Source organism: Mchenga conophoros, linkage group LG3 (genome assembly GCF_057382185.1).
Source record: "Mchenga conophoros isolate Kocher_MC1m ecotype Shallow Benthic linkage group LG3, M_conophoros_male_GT1.1, whole genome shotgun sequence".
Classification (NCBI taxonomy): Eukaryota; Metazoa; Chordata; class Actinopteri; order Cichliformes; family Cichlidae; genus Mchenga; species Mchenga conophoros.
In genome coordinates, this window is record NC_140528.1 from 69656542 (window position 1) to 69671924 (window position 15383).

The following is a 15383-nucleotide window of genomic DNA, read 5'->3' on the forward strand; positions in this document are numbered from 1 at the left end:
CTCCTGTCAGGCCAGCAATAACATCTGAATTGATGCTCTTGTGAAATAACGTGAGGAAATGTCTTCTGTGATTGGGTATGAAAAAGGGCTTTGTTCCAACTGAAAATCCACGAGGAGATTTACATTTTGGATTTTTTAAACTCTTAAAAACTAATAACAATAATGAAACACAATTATAAAGCTGAACTTAAATTATCCATGTAGCAAACAAAAAATGTTGTGAGCTGTCATCCTTATATCGCCTTTGGGCTTTCAGAGCATGTAGCGGAGCCTTGACATAAATTTTAAAAAATAACTAGAAAAAAGCACTATGTCGTTAAACAATGAAAAATAAATATTTGCAAAATATCTGAATAAATATTTATTTTACCTGGTAATGGGAAAACACCTGGAAAGCAAATCCTTCTTATTATGTGTGCTAAAGTGGACACTAAGGTGATTGGTCAAAACAGTTTAAGGTGGCCTTAGGTCTGATGTCGGCTCTGGCTACTTCTCGTGTGTAGACGCCAACTTACCCATCACCATAGCAACCTTGTGCTATCCTCTTGCATAAAAACGAGCTAGAGTGCATTCCATAAGAGCAGATTTAAGACCAAGGTCCCATTCCTGAGAGGGGTCTTAGGTTGTGTCTGGTAGTATCAGAGTTACAGTCTACTTCCAAAACTTCTCTACAATACACTATGTGTAGTAAAAGAAAAAATACAAATATGTGATGCTAATTATGAGATATTAGCCTTACAGATAAACAATTCCAAAATTCCAACAATTCCCAAATAAGATGATTTTAGATTTAGTGATAGTTTTGTCATATGTTTTAATTTTACACATTTCTTAAGCAATCGTATCCTAGAACTCCTTTAGATTTCCCCCAGAACAAAAAAATATTTGTGTCATCTGCAAATAAGACTAATTTTAATATATCAGATAGGTTACAAATATTATTTATATAAATAATACATATTCTTGGACCTAGCCAAGTTGTGAAACACCACATGCAATGTCCAAGTCTGATGGGGAATGCTTACCCAGCTTCACCAATTGTTTCCTGTCACTTAAACAATTTTTCACCCAGTGCAGTACAACCCTTTAATGATCTGAAATGATAAGTTGCAGATATATTTTAGTGGTTATGAGATTTCTTCTATGACCTTCTTGACAATTTTCATATCAATATTGTTACAATCAATTGATGTTTCGCATTTACACCATTTACAATAACATGGAACTACTTATTACTGAGTTCATGTTTGGAACTTGGATTTCTGTTTTGGGGGGTTTACAGGTTTTTTTTGGAAGTGTGGTCCTAAACTTTTGATCAGCTGCAAAACAGTCTGTTTCAGTTTAAGGGTCGTTTTCAATAAATTGGATGCTCAAAAAATGTTTTGTCTCACTTCCATTGCTTCTTGTTGTAACCTTGTTAAGATCCAACCATGCAAAATATGATTGATATATATATATATATATATATATATATATATATATATATATATATATATATATATATACATACATATATATATATATATATATATATATATATATATGTATATATATATATATATATATATATATATATATGTATATATATACATATATATATATATATATATATACATATAAAACCGCCCGCAGGGGCGTGCTGGGTGTTTTTTTTTATATATATATATATATATATATAAACACCCAACACGCCCCTGCGGGCGGTTTATCCTTCAAGCTCGGGTCCTCTACCAGAGGCCTGGGAGCTTGAGGGTCCTGCGCAGTATCTTAGCTGTTCCCAGGACTGCGCTCTTCTGGACAGAGATCTCCGATGTTATTCCCGGGATCTGCTGGAGCCACTCGCCTAGCTTGGGAGTCACCGCACCTAGTGCTCCGATTACCACGGGGACCACCGTTACCTTCACCCTCCACATCCTCTCGAGCTCTTCTCTGAGCCCTTGGTATTTCTCCAGCTTCTCGTGTTCCTTCTTCCTGATATTGCTGTCATTCGGAACCGCTACATCGATCACTACGGCCGCCTTCTTCTGTTTGTCTACCACCACTATGTCCGGTTGGTTAGCCACCACCATTTTGTCCGTCTGTATCTGGAAGTCCCACAGGATCTTAGCTCGGTCATTCTCCACCACCCTTGGGGGCATCTCCCATTTTGACCTCGGGACTTCCAGGTTATACTCGGCACAGATGTTCCTGTACACTATGCCAGCCACTTGGTTATGGCGTTCCATGTATGCCTTGCCTGCTAGCATCTTGCACCCTGCTGTTATGTGCTGGATTGTCTCTGGGGCATCTTTACACAGCCTGCACCTGGGGTCTTGCCTGGTGTGATAGACCCCAGCCTCTATGGATCTTGTACTCAGAGCTTGTTCTTGTGCTGCCATGATTAGTGCCTCTGTGCTGTCTTTCAGTCCAGCTTTGTCCAGCCACTGGTAGGATTTCTGGATATCAGCCACCTCTTCTATCTGCCGGTGGTACATACCGTGCAGGGGCCTGTCCTTCCATGATGGTTCCTCGTCTCCCTCCTCTTTCTTGGGTTCCTGCTGCCTGAGGTATTCACTGAGCACTCGGTCAGTTGGGGCCAGCTTCCCAATGTATTCTTGGATGTTCCTTGTCTCATCCTGGACTGTGGTGCTGACACTCACCAGTCCCCGGCCCCCTTCCTTCCGCTTAGCGTACAGCCTCAGGGTGCTGGACTTGGGGTGAAACCCTCCATGCATGGTAAGGAGCTTTCTTGTCTTTATGTCAGTGGCTTCTATCTCCTCCTTTGGCCAGCCTATTACCCCAGCAGGGTACCTGATCACGGGCAGGGCGTACGTGTTGATGGCCCGGATCTTGTTCTTACCATTCAGCTGACTCCTCAGGACTTGCCTGACCCTCTGCAGGTACTTGGTGGTTGCAGCCTTTCTAGCGGCCTCTTCATGGTTCCCATTTGCCTGCGGGATCCCCAGGTACTTGTAACTGTCCTCTATGTCTGCAATGTTGCCTTCTGGTAGTTCAATCCCCTCAGTTCTGACTACCTTCCCTCTCTTTGATACCATCCGACTACACTTCTCCAGTCCGAACGACATTCCAATGTCATTGCTGTATAGCCTGGTAGTGTGGATCAGTGAATCGATGTCTCGTTCACTCTTGGCATACAGCTTGATGTCATCCATGTACAGGAGGTGGCTGACAACTGCTCCGTTCCGTAGTCGGTATCCGTAGCCAGTCTTGTTAATGATCTCACTGAGGGGGTTCAGGCCTATGCAGAACAGCAGTGGGGACAGAGCATCTCCTTGGTAGATCCCGCACTTGATGGTAACTTGTGCTATGGGCTTGGAGTTGGCCTCTAGTGTTGTACGCCACATCCCCATTGAGTTCCTGATGAAGGCTCTTAGGGTCCCATTGATCTTGTACAATTCTAGGCATTCCAGTATCCAGCTGTGGGGCATTGAGTCATAGGCCTTCTTGTAATCAATCCAGGCAGTGCACAGGTTGGTCAGTCTGGTCTTGCAGCTGGATAGCATAGTGGTTAGACTACACGCCTTTGGAACAGAGGATCGCAAGTTCGATTCCTGCCTGGGGCGTCTGTATCCAGTAAGGGTCCTAAGGCTAGACCCCCTATGCTAAGCAAGCCTACCGCAGACATGAGCGAGACAGATAAATATGAAGGCATGCCGGCTCGGACGTCGCCCGGATCAACAAGGTCCGCGTCAGGTGTTGAGGAACCAGGGCACCCTGACGAAAAGTGGGCTACTGGAACAAGAAGGCATCGGTGGGCAAGAGACGAAAACAGGGCGTTGTTGGAATGCTACTACGCAAGTAACCCCGGCGGAAGGGGCTACATGAATAGGATGAGGGACCTATGGATTCTTCGATACCCAACATCCACAATGACGGCGAAACAACTAGTAGCTCAGTGCTCCAACATTCGAAAGAAGGGACTGCTCTCACAGCTAGAGATTGACGAGGTACAACACAAATGCTACGGCAAGGAGGAGTCAGGACGCCAGGTCAGGGGGGCGATATCATCACCCCCACCCGAGATTGGGTACATAGCCCCAAGTGCGATAGGAGAAGGATCGTACCCTCAGAAGGTCTGCTAGATGATGTTAATGCAGCACTACGGGCAATACCTACAACCACGATATATATATATATCGTTAGCTTCATAGCATAATTGCCTAAGTCATTTGACTAAGTCAATGACTTAGGCACTTATGCTATGAAGCTAACGATATATATATATATATATATATATATATATATATATATATATATATATATATATATAGCAGAAGCAGAAGTATAGCTAAAGTACTGTCAAGTGTCTGGCCAGAAAGAGAGTACCAATTTGTTTATTTGGTAGAAGGCTTCAGTTAATTGAGAGTGAGAAAAAATTTTTGTTTGTGGAGTTTGTTTTTTTGTACTACTTGAACACTAAAGTGGCTGAGATGACAGTGCCAGCAGTGGCCCACAGCTCATTTAAGTTTGAGACCCCTGCTCTAGATGACTTCTCTTGTAATTAGTGTCATAAACTGCAAAAACTGATAAGTGATCACTGATGTCATTAATTAATAATCCACTCACAATGTTGTTTTCCATGTTGTTGGTGAAAATAATGTCAATTAAGGTGGCACAATGAGGTGTAATTCTGCTTGGCCTCGTTATTTTAGGGTGTAAATTCAAGATGAAGATGAAGTTTTTTCAGACTGTGCTATGTGGTGTGTTGTGTGTCAAGTCACATGTGTATTCATGCCTCTAGTGTAAGATGAACATCAGTAATTGTCCAGCTCTTCAATGTTTCTAATGACCAATACTTTGGCTTGTTTCGGTGTTCCACTGAGTTTAATAAATACTTTACAGTTTGTGGTCCATGTACTTAGAATTTATCCCTGTTTATTCAAGTAACACGCTTTCCTGCTGATTTTATCATTGCAATTTTCAGTTTTCTGTTAAAAAATTTCACAATGATGGCTGGTTTGTCACTGTCAGTTTTTCACTGTTGTAGAGGGTGGCAAGCCTCAATGTTGTTATAGTCCACTTCAACGCCTTTGAACCGTAGAAACGTAACCAGGTAACTTGATGCTCCATGGAGCTGACATCTTCCTCTCCGGGCTCACCCACACTGCCATAGGCCACCGCCCGAGCATATGTCCGGGGTTTGATGCGAAGCCGGTGATGATCATGTCATTCATCTGGTTGTACTGCTCCAGGCATGCCAGCTCAGCGTTCAGGATACAGCGAACCTTAACTTCCTCCACCGAGGTCGAGGATGGTTTTCTGTTGCAGTTTAACAGCAGAAATTTCCTCTGTCAAACTCCAGTGACTTCTTAATAACATCACCTTCCTCAGTTGTCAGTGCTTTCTTCTGGCCCATGCTGAGAGACACTCTTGTAGCATTACCCTGAAGACCCACTAGCTAGTTTGTCAACAGTGACCCCATCTAAAATATTCCAGCGATGATTAAGCAGTGTTAACCAAGGTTGGTACAAATGTCTTATCTCTACACCATTAGGGATGGGTAGTAACCAGACCGAAAAGCAGTGCAAATTTCGGTGCTTTATTTCGGTGCTTTTTTTTCCCTGAGATGTCATACACTTTGAATTCTAGCCAATCATTTTACCTTTGCAAGGGTAGTAGGCGGGCCTAGGTACATACGTTCTTTTAAAGCAGAGCTACAGATTAAAAATGCCCAAGGCAAAGCGGTCAAAAGTCTGGCTGTACTTCACAGCAAAAGATGCAAACTCAGCAGCCTGCAACAAGTGCTTTAAGCTGATACTGTGATTCTGTGCAAAAGAGGTAACTCCTCGAATCTGATGAAACACCTAGCGACGTATAGCATTTTGTTAAAAGCCGAGAAATGCACCGTATTTGATGCGAGACCTCACACCGAGCACATCTACTGTGGGTGTGGTGCCTGTTATCGGACCCGGAGTTAGCAACATCCCCAAGAACCCGAAGAGGAGAGTCCTGGCCCCTAGCCCTGCCAGTGTAGCAGAAATGATAGCGGATGATGATGCAGCAGCAGCCGTTCTTCTCTGCGTGAGTAGCTTAATGTTGTTTGTGTGTAATTTACGTTGAGTAGGGTAACCACGTTATTACATAAGGTGAACTAGCAAACACCGTCATGGTTACATGTGGCTGTCTTCTTGTTTGATGGCAGATACTCCCCCTTCACCCTGGCCAAAAAGGCTAAAATGACCAAAGAAAAAGAGGGAAACAGCTAAACATAAAGTTTGTGTTTTTTTCCATTGTTTAAGCACTGCTTCCAGCCAAGAGTGATACCATATATGCCCTATAGCTGCAGAAAAGGCTAACATTGTTATCTTTTTACAAAAAAACAGCTAAACATGGGAGGTTTTTGGACAAAGTGTATGTTCTCCATTCTTTAAGCACCGGTTCGAGCACCCTTTAAGCACCGGCACCATTTCAAAAGTACCGGTTTGGTACTGGTATCGAATAAAACCTAAACGATACCCATCCCTATACACTATAGTGATGGGATTTCCGGCTCTTTTTAGAGAACCGGCTCTTTTGGTTCGGCTCACTGAAAAGAGCCGGCTCTTTTGGCTCCGAACGAGCTCTTCAGGTTGTTTTTGTCATGGCGGGGTGCGCCGGTGTGTTTTTTGAAACAGGACCCAAAAGCAGATGTGGATGAGGTGTTGCAGGTTTAAACAGAAAGCAATCCTTTATTTGGATGATAGCAGGGGTTAAACAAGGAACCCTAAGCAAACTAAAAAACACTAAGAAACAAATACTACGAAGTTCTATGACTATGACTATAAATATAACTATACTATAAGTAAACTCAGTCAGTCCAGATGTTACCACATTACTTTGTGATACTTAGAGTTAAAACAACTGAGACAGGCTGATTAAAATAACAGCTGTCAGTTCTCTCATTCCTTATATCAAGACTGGAGATCACATTACTGATTTCAGTTCATTTAATATGTGCGTGCATTCTTAACTGGACATAAATGATGATCAAAGGTTGTATATATGATCAAATAAATTCATCAAATCCCAACCTCTAACACAGTGCGCTGAATCTTAGCTTTGAATGTCCAGTATATTCTAATCAGTGCAATTTAACCATTCACTGAACCTATAGTATCTACACCTGTGTGGCAAATGTGTGGTAAAGATACAGATAATGAAATTTAACTGTTAATACAATATACATCATGAAAAATGAAAGCTGAAATTGATTCACTTTAGCACATTTCTCTATATGCTCTGTGATATGGAAAACAACATTGTGAGCGGAATATTAATTAATGACATCAGTGATCACCTACCAGTTTTTGCAGTTTATGACACTAATTATAAGAAAAATCAGCATGAAGAACAACTGAGATACAGACGTGTAAGGACAGAAGAAACTATGACTGCATTTAAGAACGATCTATTAAATCAGGACTGGGACAATGTGTACAAAGAAGCTGATATTGATATTGCATATGGCATATTTTTAAGAATATTCATGGAGTTGTACGATAAAAATTGTCCAACAATAAAATACAACAGAAAGCACAAATATTCAGATAGACCATGGCTCACTAAGGGTTTACAAAATGCATGTAAAAAGAAAAATACACTCTATAGGGAATACCTAGAACAAAGAACAAAAGATGCTGAAAATAAATATAAAAAATACAAAAATAAGTTGACCAATATTATACGTGTATGTAGAAAGGAGTATTATAGTAAAAATATTGAACAACAATAAACATAATATGAAAGGAATATGGGATGTTTTAAACGGTATCATTAAAAATAATTCTGGACAACAAAGTTATCCACAATACTTTATCGATAATGGCAATATTATGGAAAACACTGCTGATAAGGTCAACAGCTTTAATCATTATTTTGTAAATACTGGACCAAAACTGGCAGAACAAATTCCTGAGTCACTGCCATCAGTAGAATGTAGTGAAAACCTGATTGATAGGAACCCTAACTCAATGTTCCTCACATCAGTGGAGGAAAAAGAAATAATTGACATTGTACACATGTGTAAATATAAAACATCTACTGATTGTAATGATATTGACATGAAAATCGTCAAGAAGGTCATTGAAGGAATTGTAGGACCTCTAACATATATTTGCAACTTATCATTTCAGATGGGAAAAGTGCCAAACAAAATGAAAATAGCTAAAGTTGTGCCGCTGTATAAAACCGGGGATAGACACCACTTCACAAATTACAGGCCTGTTTCTTTACTACCACAATTCTCCAAAATCCTAGAAAACCTGTTTAATAAACGATTAGACAAATTCTTAGATAAATATAAATTACTCTCTGACAGTCAATATGGATTCAGATCAAAAAGATCAACATCTCTGGCATTAATCGAATCAATTGAGGAGATTACGAATGCTATAGATCAGAAACAGTATGCAGCTGGAGTATTTCTGGATCTCAAGAAAGCATTCGACACAATCAATCATGACATATAAATTAATAAACTGGAACGGTATGGGATTAGGGGGGTTGTACTGCAATGGGTGAAAAATTATTTAAGTGACCGGAAACAATTTGTGAAGCTGGGTGTCCATTCCTCATCATGCTTGGACATTGCTTGTGGTGTTCCACAAGGCTCTGTACTGGGTCCAAAATTATTTATTATTTATATAAATGATATTTGTAAGGCATCTGATATATTAAAATTAGTATTATTTGCAGATGACACAAATATTTTTTGTTCTGGGGGGAATCTAAAGGAGCTGCTGGATACAATTACTTCAGAAATGTGCAAAATTAAAAAATGGTTTAACAGGAACAAACTATCGCTAAATCTAAGTAAAACTAAAATTATCTTATTTGGGAATTCCCTTAGAAATGCACAAGTGCAGATTCATGTAGATGGTGTGGAAATTGAAAGAGTACTTGAACATAAGTTTCTTGGTGTGATTATAGATGATAAATTAAACTGGAAGTCTCATATAAATCATATACATAACAAAATTTCAAGAAGTGTCTCAATCTTGAGTAAAGTAAAACACATTCTGGACCACAAATCACTCCACATTCTCTATTGTTCCCTGATTGCACCGTATTTGAATTACTGTGCAGAGGTTTGGGGCAATACTTACAAATGTTCGCTATCATCAATCTTTATATTACAAAAAAGGGCCATAAGGATAATCCATAAAACTGGTTACAGAGATCATACAAATCCACTATTCTTAAAATCAAAAATTCTAAAATTCACAGATCTGGTTCATTTTCTCACAGCACAAATTATATATAAAGCAATAAATAACCTGCTTCCTGACAATATTCTAAAAATGTTTTCTAAAAGGGAACGGGGACACAATTTGAGGGGGGAATTAAAGTTAAAACATCCTCGTATCCGTACAACATTAAAAAGTTTTTGCATCTCTGTGTGTGGAGTGAAGCTGTGGAACAGACTAAGTAAAGATATGAAGCAATGTCCAAGCATGGCGCAGTTTAAAAAGCGGTTTAAGGATATGGTTTTTACAGGGTACAGGGAAAAGGTAGAGATTTGATAGGGTGTTCTTGTCTAATATTTTCATGTGTGTGCGCATGCACGGGTTTGTTGGTATGGGTATATATATATATATATATATATATATATATATATATATATATATATATATATATAAGATAAGATAAGATAAGATAAGATAACCTTTATTAGTCCCACACGTGGGAAATTTGTTTTGTCACAGCAGGAAGTGGACAGTGCAAAAGTTATGAGGCAAAAATTAGAATACAATAAGAATAAATACAGTACACAACTGTACAGAATAGAATAAAATAAAATACTATATACAGTAGAATAAAATAAAATAAATATACAATAAGATAAAAATAGAATACAAATACAAATACTATATACAACTGAGTAAAAATACAACGATGACAGAAAGGATTATTGCACTTAGTATTATTGCATATGTATGGATGTGTGTGCTTGATCAGTTAAAGTCTTTATTATGGAGTCTGACAGCAGTGGGGAGGAAAGACCTGCGAAATCTCTCCGTCCCACACCGTGGGTGCCGCAGTCTCCCACTGAAGGAGCTGCTCAGTGCTGTCACAGTCTGCTGCATGGGGTGGGAGATGTTGTCCATATATATATATATATATATATATATATATATATAATTGTAGGTTGTGTATCCTTGAGGTGTTAATGGGGTTATTGAAAATGTGTATATGTGCGTATGTGTGTATATACGTATGTATGGATAGATAGAAACATATATGTGTATATATTAAAAAAAAAAAAAATTTACACATAACATATAATGTAATTGCAAGGAGGTATTTCTGTAGTCTATTGATACTAGATAGTGGAAAAGGGGTGGGATTAAATAAGCTTATGCTTCTTCCTGCTCCTTTTTGAACATGGACGTTATTTGGAGTTGTGGTTGCTCGTTTTCCTTTTGTTTGCTTTGTTCATTTGTCTCTTTTAATTCTATTTTTTTTTATACTTTTTCAACATGTTCAAAATAAAGATTCAATCAATCAATCAATCAATCAATTTTTAAAGGCCTTAAATTCTGTGATTTATACTGTAAATGATTTTCACAGAGGTCTTAAAGTAGTTAAATTACTGCTGATAGTCTGGTTGTTTATATTTTCACATGTTTTTGTGTCTGTAGGGCTGTTTAATGACGATTTGGACTCCTCTGGGAGATGAGGACACACCCACATCTGTTCCATACTGCAGCCATTGATGGTGTTATGGCTCTGAGTCAGCTTTGCATGGTCTGTACAACATGCCACATTCACCCATTCACTCCGATTCACACAAGCACTGTCTTCTATGCTTTTAAGTCCTTACTACATTGAACAAAAATATAAATGCAACACTTTTGTTTCTGCTCCGCTGCTCTGGTTCATGAACTTAAAGATCTGAAACATTTTCTACATACACAAAGGACCCATTACTATCAAATATTGTTTAAATCTGTGTTAGTGAGAACTTCTCTTTTGCCGAGATAATCCATCCCACTTCACAGGTGTGGCATGTCAAGGTGCTGATTAGACAGCATGAATATTGCATAGGTGTGCCTTAGACTGCCCACAATAAAAGGCCACTCTGAAATATGCAGTTTGATCACACAGCACAATGCTGCAGATGTTGCAGCTTTTGAGGGAGCGTGCAATTTGCATGCTCACTGCAGGAATGTCTACCAGAACTGTTGCCTGTGAAATGAATGTTCATTTCTCTGCCATAAGCTGTCTTCAAAGGCGTTTTAGAGAATTTGGCTATACATCCAACCGCCTCACAATTGCAGACCACATGTAACCACACCAGCTCAGGACCTCCACATCCAGTATGTTCACCTACAGGATGGTCGACCAGGTGGAGACCAGCCACCCAGAAAGCTGCAGCAACAATTGGTTTCCATAACCAAAGAATTTCTGCAAAACTGTCAGAAACAGAAAGCAGAAAGCTCATCTGCATGCTCGTCGTCCTCATCGGGGTCTGGACCTGACTGCAGTTCATCGTCATAACCAACTTGAGTGGGCAAATGCTCACGTTTGATGGCGTCTGGCACGCTGGAGAGGTGTTCTGTTGACAGATGTTTTTACTGTTCAGGGCGGATGGCAGACAGCTTGTGTGACGTCGTGTGGGTGAGTGGTTTGCTGACGTCAACATTGAGGATTGAGTGGCCCATGGTGTCAGTGGGGTTATGGACAATGAACACGAGTGCATTTTATTGTTGGCATTTTGAATGCATAGAGATACCGTGTTGAGATCCTGAGGACCATTGTTGTGCCATTTATCCACGACCATAACCTCATGTTCCAGGATGATAATTCATGGCCCCATATTGCAAGGATCTGTACACAATTCCTTGGAAGCTGAAAACATCCCAGTTCTTGCATGGCCAGCATACTCACCGGACATGTCATCCATTGAGCATGTCTGGGACGCTCGGCTCGGCGTATATGACAGTGTGTTCCAGTTCCTGCCAATATTCAGCAACTTTGTTCAAGTATTGAAGAGGAGTGGACCAACATTCCACAGCCCACAATCAGCAACCTGATCAACTCTATGCAATGGAGATGTGTGCACTGCGTGAGGCAAATGGTGGCCACACCAGATACTGACTGGTTTTGCGACATCCGTAGCATTGTGCTGTGTGATCAAACTGCATATTTCAGAGTGGCCTTTTATTGTGGGCAGTCTAAGGCACACCTATGCAATAATCATGCTGTCTAATCAGCACCTTAACATCCCACACCTGTGAAGTGGGATGGGATGAAAAGAGAAGTTCTCACTAACACAGATTTAGACAGATTTGTGAACAATATTTGATAGTAATGGGTCCTTTGTGTATGTAGAAAATGTTTCAGATCTTTAAGTTCAGCTCATGGAAAATGGGAGCAAAAACAAAAGTGTTGCGTTTATATTTTTGTTCAGTGTAACTACCATTCAGACATATTCATCCTCTGATGGATGCATCAGAGAGCAACTTGGGGTTCATATCTTGCCTAAGGATATTTGACATGCAGACTACAGGGAGCCAGGGATCAAAACACCAACTTTCAGATCCCTAGATAACCTGCTCTACGCCTGAGCTACAGCCACCCCCTTATCTATCCCAAAGTCAATGGACTAATCAGCGATACTTCTTCCTCCCTGTAGGAGACTAAAATGTTGTGGGCAGCAGCATCAGGATGAGATTATGTATCAAAAACATTTTAACACTTGAAATGAACAGTTTCTATTTATCACTGTTTGAACCAGTTTTAAAGGTCTGCCCCAAAGTAAGATGTCCATATGTGCTATGTTGGCATAATCTAACGAGTATGTATGACACAGTTGTTTAAACACTAAACAAGCACTGGGTTAAGGAATGAGGTAGATCGCGACACCGAACTGATGGAGATGCTGACATAAATACACAGGAGGATAACGAGGGAAGTGTGAACACACGGGGAACACAGCTGATATGAATTAACAAGAAACCATGAAAACATGAGACTTTCACAATGGGACATGATGGAGCATGAGAGCGAGGACAGGAGAGTGCTGAGCAGGTGAATGAGCAGGTGACTGAGCTTGACTCCTAGCTGCTCTTCTCCAGTGAATGCGGGTGAAACGGGTGCTGGGCCTGGCCGAACATTAACCATCCCCACCCAAGGAACAGATATGGGTGCAGAAATGAATTGTGTTCTGGATGCCCTAGCCCTGGGAACCGGCGTAGGTGCAGGAGCTAGCTGAACCTCTGTCGCTCCCACCCAAGGAACTGAAACGGATGCAGGAGTCGGCAGGGTCACAGTTGCCCTCACCCGAGGAACCGGAACAGGCACAGGCAACGGCTGGGCGTCCGACATCCCCACCTGAGGAGCAGGTATGGGTGCAGGGATGAATGGAGTTACCGCCTGCCTGGGGACTGAAGAAGGGACGAGCTAGGCCAGATAGAATAAAATCAGGATTACCACTAAGAATGATAAACCATAGCACAAAAATTCATAAAAACACAAGAAACACAAAATGCTAGGTCAAAAGGACTTAGAACCATGATATGAGGCTTTAGTCTGTGATCATAAAATTTGCAGCATCCTTTCTGTTTCAGCCACTTGTTGTGGCATTAGGTTTAAACAACTGGTTCTAGTTCAAGAGATTTACTTGCTGCCTTAGCTCACTATATAAACTATTACTTAAAGTAGATTAGTAAGAGCGTTAAAAAAACCATGTTATCAATGTCATTTAGCATAATGATTGCTCACTGAAACAGTCCCTTCCTGTTCTTATAAACCCTAATCTTGTGCATGGTTTTATGTTGTATAATTAAAGTGACAAATGCTGACTAAATAACTATATGAACAGCAGCTGGTGCAAGTCACTTGCTGCTGATTCATCCCTGCATATGACCTTTAAATAAAGAATGCTTAGTATTAACAAGACAAAAGGGCTTTTGGCTTGTTTTCTCAAGTGTTTATGTAATTAAAGCTTTAGGTTATTTTTTTTTTTTAGGTGAGCACAACTGATAAAAATCAAAAGAAATTTTCACTGTGGACCCACCTAAATTCTTATGACACCCAGCCTTGCAGGTACTGTAGGTTTTTTTTCATGCAAATGCATCTGATGTTGACATTGGATTTTAAAGAAAATGTAAAATGAAAATGTTTTTTAAAAATCTGTGTATGTGCACTTCTTATTTGCTGGAAGTTTGTAGGAACAAAGTGCAGACCAGGTTACCATGTAAAAGCAGAAACCTAAACAGCTGTGATTTTCCATGAAATAATCAAAAATTAGACACATTCCTCCACTAGGTGTCAGTGATGCCTTCCATTACAGCCAACAACAACAAGGAAGTGTATTATCCTTGGACATCACTTTAATGAAAAACAATGAGCTGTTGTGTACAATCCCTTTCCCCCCTTTATAAAAGCGAAGTAGAAAAGTCTTTAAAATTTCACATTTGTTTGTAGAACTAAATTAAAACACAATTAGGTAAAATGACAACAAAAACATATGTAAAGAGCCATTATTTATTTGACAAAAGCTAAGCCAAAATGTAGAAGCATCGTGTGAAAAGCTGCGTACAGCCTTACCGAGTAAGTGCCAGCCATAACAATCAAGTTATCAAATGAACTTTGTTAACTGATCATAAGTGTGACTGCCTCTAGTAAAGCAGTAATTTGTGGTGTTTACTGCTTTGGAGTATTCAGCCGCTGGTTTCCTCTTTCTGGCGCAAAGTGGGCGATAAGCAAACAAGAGAGACGGACTCCTGACAGAAAAGCCGATCAGCTGATCATTGATCAGTTTCATGATTGAAGTAGCAGCAGGAGAGGGAGGGAGAGAGAAGAGGCAGTCGCTCCATATATAGGTTGTTAAGCTCAACGCAGGAATGCTTTACAAACATTCAGAGATGAACTTACACATTTGCTTTACTTCTCTCTGGGATAATTTCCTTGGAGATGAAATGATTGGTAGAGGCTACAAATACACACAGCTGCTCTATCACGTGACGCATACTGCTGTGACGTGCTACGGTTATGAGCCGAGTTACGCTGTGTCGCAAGTTTTGTGAGGTGCTTTTTCGATATTTAATGGATCAGATTACATTTTTTATTTCTCTCCGATATCCGATCCAGTAATTTACGTCAGTATCGGACCAATACCGATACGTAAAATCGGATCGGTCCATCTCTAATTGATAGTGATATAAGGCTTATATGATTTACTCATGAAAGTGGCCACTTTCTCATTCTCTTTACTTTGTTTTAGGAAGTATCAAAAACATACGTTTTCAGTTTCAGTTTCATTTATATAATTTTTCAAGGGATCTTATATCTGTTTTCACTCTTGTTTGCTTTTCATGCAAGTTTCACACAAAACAGATATAAAATTTATAAGATTTATATTAGAGATGGCACGATACCACTTTTTTATGTCCGATACC

At 40.0% G+C, this 15383-nt stretch overlaps 1 pseudogene; it reads right to left on the reverse strand.

Moving 5' to 3' along the window:
* Positions 1-5021: 5021 nt before the first annotated feature.
* LOC146580324 (uncharacterized) lies at positions 5022-11988 on the reverse strand (annotated as a pseudogene).
* Positions 11989-15383: the final 3395 nt, after the last annotated feature.